The sequence below is a fragment of the Taudactylus pleione genome, unplaced genomic scaffold (assembly GCF_031769625.1).
Source record: "Taudactylus pleione unplaced genomic scaffold, aTauple2 ptg000195l, whole genome shotgun sequence".
NCBI classification, from domain to species: domain Eukaryota; kingdom Metazoa; phylum Chordata; class Amphibia; order Anura; family Myobatrachidae; genus Taudactylus; species Taudactylus pleione.
The window spans coordinates 6,134,705-6,150,146 of record NW_028284597.1 but is presented as its reverse complement, the minus strand read 5'-3'; the positions used below and the strand labels follow the sequence as shown (position 1 = coordinate 6,150,146).

Below are 15,442 nucleotides of genomic sequence, written 5' to 3'. Positions count from 1 at the left end.
CTCTTTCCTTACGGTGAAGGGGCCTGCACTGGGAAATGCAGTTATGTTATGTGCATGCAGTAGGTCCACCACAATTTGCTAAGAATTTCTTAGTAGCAATTGAATTTTTCACACATTTAAATCATTATCATCTACAGCAGGGATGGGGAACCTCAGGCCCGTTGGCTGTATAAGGCCAACGGAATCAGTTGGTCTGGCCCTCGGAGCTTTTTTCTGTTAGCTTCATCTGGCTAGCAGGGTGCCTAGAGTGGCACACTGAAGCCAGAATCAATACAGCAGTGCCTTCTGGACCGTCCTTAGAACACTTCAGACGGTCACATTGCTGCCCTTACAGCTCCCCGGAGCATCCTCAGGATGCTCCAGGCATTGCTGTAATCACCGGTGATTGTGGCCCCACCCCCGTGTGATGTCACACGGAGGGGGCATGGCCTGCACACGCCCGCGAATAATGTTATTATTAACAAAATGGCCCTCGGCAGAAAAAAGGTTCCCCACCCCGATCTACAGGTTAGATATGGTCAAAACAACAGCAAGTAACATGTATTTGTTAAACCATTATATCAAATGTACTAATTCAGATTCCAGACAGTCTTGTGAGATGGTGATTTCGCTGCCAAATGGCATCACTGAAACAAGGAGCTCGTGGCATATTGTTTTTTGTTTTGTTTTGGTTTTTTATTCAATATCTTTTTCTAGGAAAAGAATCTAGTGCTAAGTTGTCAGACTGAGCAGCCAAGTCAAGCATCAGTAAATTACTCTGACATGTAGCACTTCATCAAATACCTCAGCTTCCTATCTCAAAGTTGGAAACCGTCATGAATCACCTCACTTGCCCGGTAAATCTGCTCGTAATCCTTTGAGAACTACAGCTCCAGCGGAAGACAAGTTTATATTTCAAGCATATTTTGTGAGAACTTCAATAGTGCACAGATAGTTTGACATCTTAAGAAAGTACTATGGCTAAAAAAATGATTGATTAACCTGCCTCCACAAAGGTCGCCGAGCCATGAGGTATGATGTTTCGGTTCCCTACAGTTCTAGATGTTACCTTGGTGGAGGGGTGGGGAATCTTTTTTCTAATGTGGGCCATTTTGATATATATATAACAGTATTCGTGGGCCTGATGCAGGCCACGCCCCTCCATGTGACATCACACGGGGACGGGGTCACAATCGCCAGTGAATACAGCAATGCCCGGAGCATCCTGAGGACAGTGATATGACCGTCTGAAGCGTCCTTAGGATGCTCCAGATGGCACTGCTGCATAGATTCTGGCTGCAGCCATTCTAGGCACCCTGCTAGCCAGATGAGGCTAGCAGAAAAAAGCTCAGAGGGCCAGACCAAATTATACCAAGGGCCTTATAAGGCCCCCGGACCTGACGTTCCCCATCCCTGCCTTAGTGCATGGTGGTATCCTCTAAATCCTACCTAGTAGTACTATAGTACCTATTGTTCAGCCACTGGGTTGAAGATCTGTCTCTCCCACCTCAGGGTCCTGTGGGTAAAATCAGCAATCATGTTTCTGCCAATGCAGGTTCAATAGCGGCAGCGTTTGTTGTGCTGTAACCTAAAGACGCCACTTGATGTGTGGCAGCACTTGGGTGCTTGCTTTATTACTGTCAGATTTCCCAGTAACTACAAAATATTTCCACACTATGCCATCTTGAATGGAGTGTGGATTGGTACAACATGCATAGACTCCCCCTGTAAGCTGTTCTACTTAGTAAATATGTATACATAATGGAAAATAAAAGAAAATGTCATATCTTATAACTTGCTTCATTATTGTATTAAACTGTCAATTGCCAAATTAAGGCTTCAAATTAAACAATAAATAATAACATTGAGGTGTGTGTGACCATTACTGTTGTGCCTAGGGGCTCCCTGACATCTAAATCTGCCCCTGGTGTAGGTGCAGCAGGTGTAGCATTGCACAAGTACTAGCCATTAAAGCAGGGGTGGGCAATACGCGGCCCTACAGGTGTTATTGAACTACAAATCCCAGCATGTCTTGCAAAGGTTTTAGCATGGCCAAATAGCAAAACTGTTGCAAGGCGTGCTGGGAGGTGTAGTTTTTCAGCATCTGGTGGGGGGCTTATTGCCCCTCCCACCCCCTAAATTAAAGGAAAGAGTGCCAGGCCAGCTTGCTTGGATAAAATGAATGAGGTACATTTGTTTTATTAACAATAAGTTATTTACAGCTTTCTAACTTTTTCCAGAAGAAACCTCTTTGTTGAGATAGTTGACAATTATAAGACTCTATTTATCAAATAGGCCTGAAAGACTGATTTTCTATCAACACTCATCCCAAAGGTAGAAAATCTGTTTTGGGGCTATTTATCAATAAAAAGTGCCTGGGCAGCTAAGTGATACTCAGACGGAGATACTGACTGGTAGCTGTAAGCAAGAATACATAGAATACAAATAGAAAAATTATTTTGTTTGTTTTTGTTTTGTTTTTAACCGAGGAAAAAATGCTTTATTCAGTTAAGTTTTTTTTCCTTTTTTGAAGGACACTTGTACTTAAATTATCAAAATCTGGCTACCTCAACCACAGCTATCGTAGGGACATGACTACTGTCAATGATACTGTATGATGTCTCAGGAGGCAATTGTGACAAGTGGTGTACCCCAAGGTTCTGTACTTGGACCAGTGCTTTTTAATATCTGTGTTGGTGACATTGCAAATGGTATTGAAGGGAAACTATGCCTTTTTGCAGATGATACAAAGGTATGCAACAGGGTAGACACACCTGAAGGGGTAAGACAAATAATGGAGGATTTAGGTAGACTAGAGGAATGGTCAAGAACATAGCAAATACAGTTTAATGCTAAAAAATGCAAAATTATGCACTTGGGTCTCAAGAACCCAAAAGCTAAATATAGTATTGAGGGTACTCTAATGGAAATTACAGACAAGGAAAGGGATCTAAGAGTCACTATTTCAGGTGACTTAAAGGCAAGCAAACATTGTAACAAAGCAATGAGGAAGGCAAGTCAGATGCTTGGTTGCATACGGAGAGGAAACCGTAGCAGGAAGAAATAAGTGATAATACCACTGTATAGGTCATTGGTACGCCCTCATCTCAAATACTGTGTTCAGTTTTGGAGGCAACACCTTCAGAAGTATATAAATACATTAGAGACTGTACAAAGAAGGGCAACTAAATTGGTGCGTGGCCTACATCACAGAACTTATCAGGAAAGACTAAGAGATCTCAATATGTATAGTCTGGAGCAGAGAAGGGAAAGGGGGGACATGATAGAAACTTTCAAATATATCAATGGTTTTAACAATGTGCAGGAGGGAGGCGTTCTTCAAAAGAAGAAAAGTAGTAGGACACGAGGACATGTACTGAGACTGGAGGGAGGTAGATTCAAAGGAAATATGAGGAAAAATTACTTCATAGAAAGGGTAGTAGATAAGTGTAATAGCCTCCCATCAGAGGCGGTAGAGGCTAAGACAGTAGAACAATTTAAACATGCTTGGGATAGGCATACGAATATCCTTACAATGAACTGAGAATCACACAGGGTTGAGGTTATCAAAAGGTAAAAAAGGGCAGACTAGATGGGCCAAGTGGTTCTTATCTTCCGCCAAATTCTATGTTTCTATAGCAGCTGCCAACAATAGCCTATGACAAATGGCAAAAAGCCATGTTTCTGGTATAAACAACCATTTTAGCCCAAAATAGGACTTGACAACTACACTACTAGACCCCTAGATCATGTTGTCTCATACCATGCAAGATTATTTCTTTCACATTATTCTTTTTGTACTCTGTTGAACCCACACTTGGTTGAGAAAATGACACTCATTTGTTGGGGGACAGACACTGTCACTCTTACTCTAGCTGACTTCGGCTGCAGAGCTGCATTTGGGTTACCAGGCTTACATGTTTATGGTTTTATCATTCTCCTGACTTGCTGTCAGAGCCTTCTGCTTACCACACTCTCTCCACTCCACTCACACGCAGCCACATTAGTTGCATCTTTCCCTGGTCTTCCACTCTGTCACCACTTCTGGGATTTCCAAAATTTCTTAGACTGTGGAAATATTCAGCGAAATGCACTATTTTATTGAGGTTACTCACCAACTTTCCTGCAAATATTTTTTCATATTGTACCATTATGCTGGGTACAAACTAACAGATACATTGGTCGATAATTGATAAACCAATATATTGGGTGCCCGTTGGCCAGTGTGTACCAGCAATATGTCTGTGAATGATGTGTCGACTGTGCTAAACAGACAATGGCAGATATATTTATCTATCGTGCTGTGTGTACGCCCAGTCTGCCGACCACACGTACTTTTGCGGCAGAGGCCATGGGAATGGAGGCGCCACACACCTCCCGGCCAGCGGGACCTGTGACCAGAAGATAGATGATGGTTGATCAGTATGTATGAACAGCCATCATCTGCAGATATATTTGTCAGGTGTGTATCCAGCTTTAAGCTTCCAATATACAGTGTACACTATACTATAGTCTATCTTCTTTTCTTGGTACGCTATCCTGGACCTTTTCACGTGGTCGGAGAAGTGTAACCACCCTTTTCCATATCGTTTCCTGCTGGAACCCTCTTTTAAGATCCTCAAAACAAAACATGACCTGTTGGATGTAAGTTTGGAGGGGGTGGTTGAATATTTCTGGACACGGCCTATTTAAAGTGGATTAATGAAGATGTATACAATCAGATAAGCTATGTGATCAAGTCTATAAGTTAAGAAGCAGCAAGGACATGAGTAGGGAGTAGAGATGTGCTCTAACCCCCGTGTTGGGTTGGGGTTTAATAAAAAAAAAAAATGATAATAAAGAGTATTTAAAAACAGCTAAAATCATGTGAATTTTGTAATCCAAAACCCTTAATTTGGATTTAAATTCTGAATTCCGAACCGTTGGAAGATCAGAACTGTGACTCAGATCTGTCCGGATTCCCGAAATTCGCACATCTCTAGTAGAAAGCCTCAGACTGAAAGTGGAAATAGCAGCGTTCCCAATAGCAGAGTAGCAATTTGAAGTTGCGATCACACTGATGATGCAGGATTATTGTGTTCTTCAACGCACCTCTACGTAAAACAAATTTCACGCATTCAACTTTTATTACTTATTTATTCTTTTCCTACCATTTACATGTATTTTACTAAAACCAAACCCTTTTGTTTTATTCTCTTGTCCCCATATGGCACATGAGTGTGAAAACACTAAGTAGTTTGCACACTACAGTGAGGCACAGATTGCTGGCTCTTCAAGGTGGCACACTAAACATGTACTACGTGCCTTCCAGGCCGAGCTGGAAAAAGGCCACCATTTAACCAGCACGTATGTCAACAGCTAAAACAAACATGTTTAACATGAAGCAAACGTTCTGCTGGAGAGATGTTGAGCTGACCTGTGTTACAGTTTGCACAAGTTATCAGCAGTTGTAAACCAAGCTATTAAATTGTCACTTTACTATTAACTGCAAATGATCTGATCTCATTATTTACAGCAGCCATGAACAAGCTCATTGTCTGAAGTAGAGCACAAGACTCTCGTTTTCTTCCCTCTGTTTGCAAAGGAACTGTAATGTTTTTTTCCAGCATCGTTCACGTTTAGCAGCAGACAGAAGAGAGCCTTTGTATTTGTATGGTGTGCAAAAAGCAGAAATTGACGATAAAATAGGCTACGGTCTTAGAAAAACAACTTAGATCACTTATTTGATAGGTAGGAAATACAAAATTAGGTTTTATCCAAATTAAAAAGTGTATCTTTTTTTGCGTGGGCACATATCGGTAAGTGAGTGGCCAAACTTATCCTAACTTCTTGACATGCTTTGTGCAGGGACGTTATCTAGTGGGAAGAGTGTTTTTTTGTTTAAATTGCTTTGACACGCATAACATGTATGAGTAACAACTAGACGCGTGTTATCCGTGCACTTGTAAACAGACAATTACATTTCTTCATGCAGTTTATGGATTTAGGGTGAGAGTAACAAAAATCACCCTACAGTAGTTATAAAAGAATGTTTTATCGTGTTGCAGCCAGGACTTACATAACACCACGGAGTCTTTAGACATCTAGGGCAAGTTTAAATTGACAATTTTCCCCAGCAGCAGGAATGTTTTTGCTATGGTGGCCAGGGCTGACAACAGCTACAGGTACAGGTACAAGGAGGGAGGCGTGGCCAACCGGGGAGGTGTGGCCAGACCCCCTCCTTCCTTACAAAAAAAATCAATATGCTCACGGCCGCAATCGCTCCCCTCTACCACATATAACGCAGGGAGAAAGAGAACTGACTGCTGCCGTAGCACCCTTTCTCCCTAGCCAGCACACAGCATGAAGTGTGTGTGCTGGGCTGGGAAGAGAGACTGCTGCAGCAGCAGTCAGTCCTCTCTCTCCCTGCATGAACCTAAGAGTGGCAGCGTGGGGGGCACGCTCCAGGGAATAGCCCAGGGCTGTTAGTTTCTCAGGAAGGGGACCCCTATTCAGGAGGGGTGCCCACTTTCAGAGGAAATACAGCCCTGAACTGACCAGTTTGGGGCTGGTTAATGTGATGGCAGGGATACCCCACACTGTGTGTCCCCCTGCTATGTCATTGCCTTCCCCCCAGCTGGTTCAGCCTGGTGCTGGTTTTAGGAAAATAGGGGGAACCAATGCTGTTTTTTACCCATAACAGCCCATGCTGAGAGGTCTGGGGCTGGTTATGGTTTTTTGTTTTGGGGGGGGGGCCACACAATTTTTTTATTTTAATTTGTAGTGATCTGCTGAGTGCTTATGTTTGAATGGTTTATCCGTCGTTTTTTAACTTCTATCTGCCGTCAGTTTTGAACTGAAAGATCAAAACCGACAGCAATTAGACAGGGCCGGTGCAAGGTTTCCAGGCGTCCCAGGCAACATGTCACCAGCCGCCCCTGCTCCCTCCGATTCATAATATGCCACGCATCAGCCTCCCCAGTTAAATAATATGCCACACAACAGTGTCCCAATTTCATAATATACTATATATAATATTGCACACAGCAGAGCACCAAAATAATAATGTCCCTCATAACACTGCCGCAAATTCATAATATGCCACACAGCTTTGTCATAAATTCATTATATGCCACTAAGCCATGAATTATGCCATTCATTTTTTTTTGTGGACTCAGCAGCACCCTCTAGTGGCTGGCGCTCCAAGGCGGCTGCCAAAAGCTGGATAATGGTACCGTGTGTCCCCGATAATAAGACACTGTCTTATTTATTTTTTTGTTCAAAAAAACACCATAGGGCTTATTTTCGGGGTAGGTCTTATATTAATTAACATTGACAGCAGTGCCCCCTATGCAGGCCCCCCTTGCAGGCCCCCTTGTAGAAGTGACCCTTATGCAGGCCCCCCCCTTGCAGGCCCCCTTGTAGAAGTGACCCTTATGCAGCCCCCACCTTGAAGGCCCCCTTGTAGGAGTGCCGCTTATGCAGGCCCCCCTGTAGCAGTGTCCCTTATTGCAGTGCACTTACCTGACTCGCCACCGTCCGGGATGTCGCTCTCACTTGCGCGCTGACTGGATCTAACATGATCCAGCAGGCGCGGCCGCACAGGATCCTCAGCGCACGGGTGACGTCATGACGTCACCTGCGCACTGCATGACTGGGAACGCTGGTCTCTGCAGCGTTCCCAGCTCAAAATGAGATTCAGGTAGGTCTTATTTTCGGGGTAGGGCTTAATTTGGACCGGTTACAAAATTAAGGGTAGGGCTTATTTTCAGGGTAGGTCTTATTATCGGGGAAACACGGTAGCGCCGACACTGCATTTAGAACTGCAAAATATGACTGACAAAGAAAAAAGAAATACCAGATGCACCATACAACCATTAATAATTATGCATAATATGCAAGGTTTTTGGCATAAATTTGGCCAAAGTTATGAGCTTACCCACCATTGTCAAGGTAACCTCATTGGGTAAGTCCCTAACACTATGGGGGTTCATGTCTGGGGCGTGGGGCACCCTGAAACCACCCTAAAATAAAAAATAGCAGTAAAGTGTGAAGTGTTAGGTAAGTGAGAATGGCTTAGTGTTGAAAGTGTTGGAAAAAAAGAAAAAGAAATGTGTGAAAACATAACATAAGCAAAAAACAAACATAGGCCCCCCTAACGAGTTTTATCACCAAAACGAGTGATAAATTTCACCGTGTATGATAAATGGTTCTCCAGCCAATCAGCTCCCAAATGTCATTTTTCTAACAGTTGACAGTTGGGACCTGATTGGCTGGAGCACCATTTATCATACACAGTGAAATTTATCACTCGTTTTGGTGATAAAACTCGTTAATAAATTAGGCCCATATATAGAATGATATAAAGTGTTAAAAATAAGTGTTAAGTGGTGATGCCCCAAAGAGATCCAGCCAGAGCAGTTCAAGGGGCCCCTCGCCCCAAGATCCGTAGTACTAAATGCATGTAGGTCTTACCTGTGGCTTTGTTATACAGACTGTGCAGTCAGTAAATGATGGGTCCCTAATTAAAAACATCAGAGGCAGGTGGGCGGGTGCTAGTCCAGATTGAAGGAGTCTCAGCCTTCATGTGTGTATATAGGTGCATACACACGTAACGATTTTTGGAACGATTTGTCGTTACCGACGTCATTATCGTTCAATCGTTCAAAAAATTGTTCCGTTTCTGAGTTATAACGATGAACGATTGTAGTTTGTAGTTATCGTTCATCGTCCATTTCAGACTGTCCAACATAACGATTTTCATTAAGGGAAGGAACATTATTCGTTCATCGTTGGAAAAATCGTCCATTACACTTCAAAAATCGTTCACTTTTTCAAGGTAAAATCTGACAGATAATCTGACAGTTTCGGTATCAAATCCCGGCAGCGGCAGCCCGACACAGGTGGAAATCCCGATCGTCCCCAGGTAAGTATAAACTAACTTATTCTACCCCTAACCCTCCCTTAGGGGTGCCTAACCCTGACCTCCCCCCCAAGTGCCTAACCCTAATCCCCCCTCTAAGTGCCTAAACCTAACACCCCCATCCCCGTCGCCTAAACCTAAATCCCCCGGGGGGTGCTTAACCCTAACCTCCGCCTCGGGGGTGCCTAACCCTAACCCCCCCTTCACCTAGTCTAAACCTAACCTCCCGGGGGGTGCCTAACCCTAAATCCCCCCCTGGAGCCCTAAACCTAGCCCTCCCCCCCCACGGCTGTCCGCGCCCAGCATCACTTCGATCGGGATGCCGGGCGCTGGTCTTCTGGTGTAGGTAAAATGACAGGCGTCAGGATTTTGACACCTGTCATTTAACCCTTGCTGGGATTTAGCAGTCGGGAAGACGGCGGTTGGCATTGCGTCCGCCGGCTTCCCGACTGTTTCCCATTCTGACAGATAATCTGACAGAAAATCATTGGTTACAAAATCGTTATGTGTATATGCACCTTATGGAGAGCAGCCTCCATATAAGCCACTGAAGCTATTACCCATTTGGAACCAGGTGCCGCTACATTGAAAATTAGCCTGCAATTTTTTCCTGTGAGATTTGAACCACCGCTAGACCATTACCCTATCAGCATCCTCCAGTGTCCACTCCAGATACGGACCTGAGTCACGTGGCTGCTGACAGAGGTCCCGGCGGCTGTAAGCACGGGACGGGTGCTGACGCCGAACAAGAGAAAAACAAGCGGTTTGCAGACCTGTCGGACATCAATACTTAGCACATCTTGCTGAACTGCACTGACAATTCTCAGTTCCAATCTCCTCTGTGTAAAGGACGGCATGGTCCCTACAGGTACTTATTGACAGCCTCAAATATTTAAGTACCCAGCAGAATTTTGCGTGACTGTCCATTGCACAATAGGGTACTTTTCTACGCGCTATATACATGCTTACTTCTGGAATATATGGTCAGCCTCATTATCCACGCTTGAGACTGACCACATAATTTATGACTTTGATATAAAACTGGCATTTTTTCAACGGGTTCCACTAATATCATCATTGATACATTGTTGGGAATCAGTGGCTACAGGCTTTACTAGTGCCTTAATAAACTCCCTTGCTACAGCATTATATAGCCCAAACCTATACAGGTATATGGTGTAGTCACTACCACAGGAGAGTGTGTATAGATCTGGGAGCCTGATCAACTCCTATATTTGCATGGTTGTCAATTTCCTGTTTGCTACATACCTTTATGAGCTTCTAGCAGGCTGACTAATTTGTCATATTTATTGTGTTTATCATGTGTTTTTGTTTTTTGTTATTATTATCTTAAGCAATAAATTCTTTTAACATATCAATGTGTTGTTCCTATGTCCCAACATAAATATCAGAGCGCAGTTTCTTTTCTCTATTGTATATGCTTGTGAGGTTGGCAATCACCTCTTTTAACACTGCTGCACTGATATTTGAATTACTGGCTCATTAGCGCTGAGGTGTTTCTTGTGAGTTCACCTGTGTGTAGTCCTGCTGTATCCAGCATACTGTATCAGCAAACATCTGAGTTGATGTCTCATCTCTTCTTGTTGCTATGGTACCTTGGAGTTGTACCTTCAGGTTAGTCTTTCATTTAAACTAGTACCTGGTAAGTTATCATTACTTATATAGATTGGGATGTAGTTAGCAGACTGGAGGCCGCGATGCCGCCGGTCTAAATCCCGACAGGGAAGACTGACATGGGACTTAAGATAGGCATCAAAATACCGATGCCTATCTTAGTCCTGACACCGGAATCCAGAAGGACACCATCCCGAACAAGGTAAGTCAGGGTGGTCTTAGCTGTTAGCCGTGGGGGGGCAGTGTTAGGTTTAGGCAGCATAGCAGAGTTAGGGTTAGGTTTTTTTGGGGGGGGGAGTTAGGCTTAGGCACCCTGGGGGGGAGGGGGAGGTCAGGCACCACTGGGGGGGTTTAGGGTTAGGCACTAAGGGGGGAGACTTAGGTTTAGGCACTCCCATGGAGGGTTAGGGTGCGGGGTGGAAGGATTAGGGTTAGGCTACAATTAGTGAGGGTTAGGGGGAGTAGGGGGGAGGGTTAGTATACTTACCCGACCCCCGTCGGGATACCGACAATCGGGATGCTGCTATCTGTATTTTGACAGGAGGCATCCAGACTGTTGGTATTACATACCGATTACGATAGATTAAGTCAGGGAGTCCAAGTCCAAACATCTTGCATTCAGTGAGTTGGTGTACTTTCTATTTTACTCATAACTACAACCCCTCCTGCGCTATACAAGTAGCATTTATGGTGTATATGACCTACAGTGTTGTTACACAATCTTACATTGCTTCCTGAAGTATGAACGCAGGGCCGAAAAACATATTTAAAGGATCAGCTATTTATTTTCTACAATTACTTTGCCCATTTTAACATTAAGTGGCCAAATATATTATGTTTTATTTTTCTTGTTGCTTAAGCACTTGAAAAGTGTTTTAGGATTTAATTTGCATTCTTCCGCAATCAGGGCCTGATTCAGACCCGGTCGCTAAGATGCGCTCGCTTGCTGCCAAAAGAGGCTGGGTATGCAAATTCCGCGATCGCACTGTGTGGCTTAAGGACGCCCTCTATGTCTTAGAGAGTGACGGCAGTGAGCGTACGCAGGAGTATAAAGCTGCCCACCTTTTTCTCTTAGCACACGTCATCTCCAGGAAGTGTCTGATTAATCGGTAACATCGAGAGCCATCGGAGCTGCTCGCAGCCCCTACCCCACCGCAAGCAGTGCGATCAGTTCAAGGTCAAATACAACTAAGTGACGTGCTCAATGACGCTACATTGCTAATTATGCACACCCATTAAATTCCGTTTTGACGCTTAGACACGCCTGTGTTCGCACATCCACTCCCCCGTTCACAAGATAATCGCCCCTAGCGAGCGAGCGCAGCTTAGCGACCAGGTCTGAATCAGGCCCTCAGTTTTACAGCTTTGGTGTTTACCAGTCTGATTTAACTTTTACATACTTTGCTACAATCAATGTATTTCTATAATTAGTCTTCAGCTCCATCTAATTCAACAATTTAGCTGCTGGTTGTATTTACCATGTTACTTACTTTGCTTTTTTATGTAATAACACTGTGCTAGTGTTTTATCCATTTATATACTTGCAACAATATTGTATTAATAAAATGTTTTAAAAAATTCGTCATTTTGTCTCTGTGCTTTTATTGAAGAGTAGCCTTTCCCAGTCTGGGTTGATTAAACTTTGGGCCTGATTCAGACCCGCTCGCGAGCGCACAGCGCTCGCAAGCGGGTTGATGTTCCCTCACTGCGCATGCGCGTGCCCCAGCGAGCGACGGCAGCTCCGACGCTCCGGGGCTCACTACAAGACAGGGTGGCTGTCGATTTTGATTGACAGCTCGCCCCGTTTTGTAGGCGGGAAGGGGGGTGGCTGCACAAACGCAGGCGTTCCCTTAGGAACGCCTGCCGTTTGTGGGCGGCCGTACTGACATCACTGGTGATGTCAGTAGTGGACTTCCTGGATCTCACTGCAAGCCCAAAGGTCACGATAATCGCGACCATCACCAGGCCGCACGCACAAGCTGTGGGTGGTCACCCACAGCTGTGCGAGCGGCCTGGACGCCGGAAAAAAAAGAAAGTGGCCGCCCTGATTCAGAGCGAGCGCTCGCAAACAGCGAGCGCCTCTGAATCAGGCCCTTTGTCCTTCTATATAACAGATATAATTACAGTACAACGCTGGGGTAATGTTTTCAATTCTGACCAGGGTCCTACTGTACCTGTGTGGAGTGGGATAGGGGCTGTTATGTATGACTACATATTTTTTGCACGGTGCTACATAATATGATATAAATAATTATTAATAATAATACCGTTGTTTTCCTTTTTTTATTTAAAATTAAGTGAATGGTTACCAAACTATAGTTAGTTGAAACCAGGCTCCCCTATTTGAATTTCGGACTGTGCTGCAGCCTCACCTCTAGAGCCGTCACACTACGGAAAAGTTTGAAAAACTCTCGAACTTTTAAAAGTTTTAAAGATACAACCATACTGTAGTTTAGCTTGTTCATGGATGGATGATCCTCTTCACTGTCCTTTGAACGTTTTCAATGTTTTTAACCGAGCCTTCACTGTGAAAGTGAAGCACATTGCCAATTTATGATAGTTGGCAGGTATGCATCTAGCCAACGATTACACATAGGATAGGGTTTAAAGCAGGGGTTTTGAACTTTAAACCTGATTTGTCACTTACACACTTTCTTTTATTGCCATATAGTTGTTCTACGAGAATAGAAGGGTGCCCTGCGCACTGGATGCTGATAGTGTAGCGTGGAGTGCTGCAGGTAGTGAGGTCACCCTGACCTAATAGGAGAATCGTATAACAAGTCTACTGCGCTCAACCCCCCTCTGTGGCATGTGTGAGTGTAATAAAAAATCTGATGAGAACTGGAATAGCTGAATAGTATCTATATTGGGTAATGTTATACAACTCAAGCAGCTTCCTAGGGGCGCCGACCACTAGAGGGCGCTTATGAGTCCGCCCGGCCCTCAGATCGCACCCCCCGTTTGCGGAGTGCCCGCTGAGATTGTGTTACCAGCGGGCGCCCGGCTCCTTCTCTCCTCTCTCTCCCCCCTACCCCACCCCACCCCCCACCGCCAATATATATATAAATACACATTGTGTGTGTGTGTGTACATATATATATATATATATATATATACTGTGTGTATATATGCGTGTGTATATACACATACTTCAGCCTGTGCCCCCCTCTTAGTACTCATTTAGCCCCTCTGGTGAACAGGTGAAAATGATTTTGCACAGGTGGTGATGTCACTAGTGATGTCAGTGGGGCCGGACCCAGACGGTAGGCGTTCCCATGGGAACGCCTCCGTCTGGCAGCCACGTCCCTGGTACGCCCACCAGAGGGGGCGTGCTGTCACTCACCATCGACAGCATGCCCCCTTTGGTGCGAGACCCCGAGCGACGGCTACCCCGTCGCTAGCTGGGTCTCGCGCATGCGCACGACGGAGCTCCCTCCATCATGCGCATGCGCATTTGGATACCATCGATCTGCTTGCGAGCGTCCTGCGCTCGCGCGCGGGTCTGAATGAGACCCCCCTGTTCGGGTGTTCCCCGCCTGACTCGGATCCCCTTTCGGGGCCAAATGCCGGCCGCCTGATGTCGGATTCTCGCTAGAGAATCCGACATCAAGGCTCCTCGAGTGTAGGGCAGACCGCTGTGATAGCGGTCTGCCCTACACAGATAGAAACACACAGCCGCCAGCGGCAGCAGTGTGTTTGTTGCAGCAGCCAAAGAGAGTCACACATACTCTCATTGGCTGCGGCTCCCTCCTCGTCAAGTGGCAGCAGAGCGGACGGCGGCTGGAGCGGGGATACAGGTAAGTTTTTTTTTTATGTGTATGGAGGCCTGCTGGGGGGCCTACTACTGGGGGGGCATACTACTGGGGGCCTGCTAATGGGGGCATACTACTGGGGGCCTGCTAATGGGGGGCATACTACTGGGGGGGCATACTACTGGGTGCCTGCTTATGGGGGCATACTACTGGGGGGGCATACTATTGGGGGCATGCTAATGGGGGGCATACTACTGGGGGGGCATACTACTGGGGGCGTGCTAATGGGGGGCATACTACTGGGGGGGCATACTACTGGGGGGCATACTACTGGGGGGCATACTACTACTGGGGGCACTGCATAGGGGGCCCTACTACTAAGGGGACTGCATAGGGGGCACCACTACTGGGGGCATTGTGTAAGGGACACCACTGCTGGGGGCATTGTGTAAGGGACACCACTGCTGGATGCATTGTGTAAGGGACACTATTGCTATGGGCATTGTATAAGTGGCACTACTACTGTGGGCATTGTATAAGGGGCATTACTACTGTGGGCTTTGTGTATAAGGGTCACTACTGTGGGCATTGTGTAAAAGGGTGGACACTACTGTGGGCATTGTGTAAAAGGGTCACTACTGTGGGCATTGTGTAAAAGGGGCACTACTGTGTGTCGTAACATAAATAAGAGACACTACTTTATGGTGTAATGTGAATCAGGGGCACTAAGGGCCTGATTCAGAGCCGGACGCTCTGACAAGAGCGCTCGCTCTGAATCAGGGCCCTCCTACCTATTTTTGGAACGGCCTCCTGGCCGCTCGCATAGCTGTGGGTGACCACCCACAGCTTATGTGAGCGGCCAAAAAGATAGGGTAGGGTCTCGCTGCCGCAAGCCCAGGAGTGCTTTTGGCTCTATCAGAGCCAAAAGCACTCCCACTTACATCACTAGTGATGTCAGTGGGGCTGGCCCCAGATGGTAGGCGTCCCCATGGGAACGCCTCCGTCTGGGCAGCAACGCCCCCGGCATGCCCTACAAAGGGGGCGTGCTGTCACTCACCATCGACAGCACGCCCCCTTTGGTGCGAGACCCATAGAGACGGCTACGCCGTCGCTATGCGGGTCTCGCACATGCGCACGATGGAGCTCCCTCCGTCGTGCGCATGCGCACTAGGGC

The 15,442-nt window shown here is 45.8% G+C and overlaps 1 pseudogene; it reads right to left on the bottom strand.

The window, feature by feature from the left end:
* LOC148518952 (F-box/LRR-repeat protein 8-like) overlaps positions 1 to 9,738 on the bottom strand; it is a 71,268-nt pseudogene extending 61,530 nt beyond the window's left edge.
* Positions 9,739 to 15,442: the final 5,704 nt, after the last annotated feature.